Here is a 595-nt window from a genome sequence, read left to right as displayed (position 1 = left end):
ATAAGAAACTAGGAATTAAAACAACAACCCCCCCCCCACACACACACACACACAAACCAGTCCTTTACTACAGTTACCAGTACTGGACTAGAACAATTTTGTATCATGGACAGCACCTCATTCTACCTCCCAAACCTGTGTCATCGCCTCTCTGCCTCTGCTCCCAGCTCCAGTGAATGTCCCTGATAAACTCCTGGCTCCCAAATCCAATGGGTGCTTTTCAGTCCTTATCTTTTGTTTATCTATTTATTTATTTTTATTATTTCAGGGTATTTGAGGGTACAAAGAATTACATTGAGGTTACAAGATTTGCATTTGTTAGGTAAAGTCCCTCTTATAATTATGTCCCTCCACTAAGAGGACGCCATACACCCTAACATTGTGCCCATTAAATAGAAACACACCCATCCTCCTCTTCTCCCCTCTCCCCAGTCCCTCACTCCCTCCACCTCCACATTGAATTGATAAAAATATGGAATGCTCCACAAATTTGCATCTCTTCTTTGTGTAGGGACCATGCTAATCTCCATATTGTTCTAATTTTAGTATATGTGATGCCGAAGTGAGCACTTCAGCCCTTATCTTTTTTTTTTTT

At 41.0% G+C, this 595-nt stretch overlaps 1 non-coding gene across 1 annotated transcript; it reads right to left on the bottom strand.

Annotated features, from left to right (window-relative positions):
- Positions 1-466: 466 nt before the first annotated feature.
- On the bottom strand, positions 467-570 carry LOC111722479. The gene has a single exon (XR_002771276.1). It is a non-coding gene; the product is annotated as a U6 spliceosomal RNA (small nuclear RNA).
- Positions 571-595: the final 25 nt, after the last annotated feature.

Source organism: Otolemur garnettii, unplaced genomic scaffold, assembly GCF_000181295.1.
Source record: "Otolemur garnettii isolate 467f Iridium unplaced genomic scaffold, OtoGar3 scaffold00261, whole genome shotgun sequence".
NCBI classification, from domain to species: Eukaryota; Metazoa; Chordata; class Mammalia; order Primates; family Galagidae; genus Otolemur; species Otolemur garnettii.
Note: the sequence above shows the minus strand (reverse complement) of the source record. Positions and strands in the feature narration are given on the sequence as shown.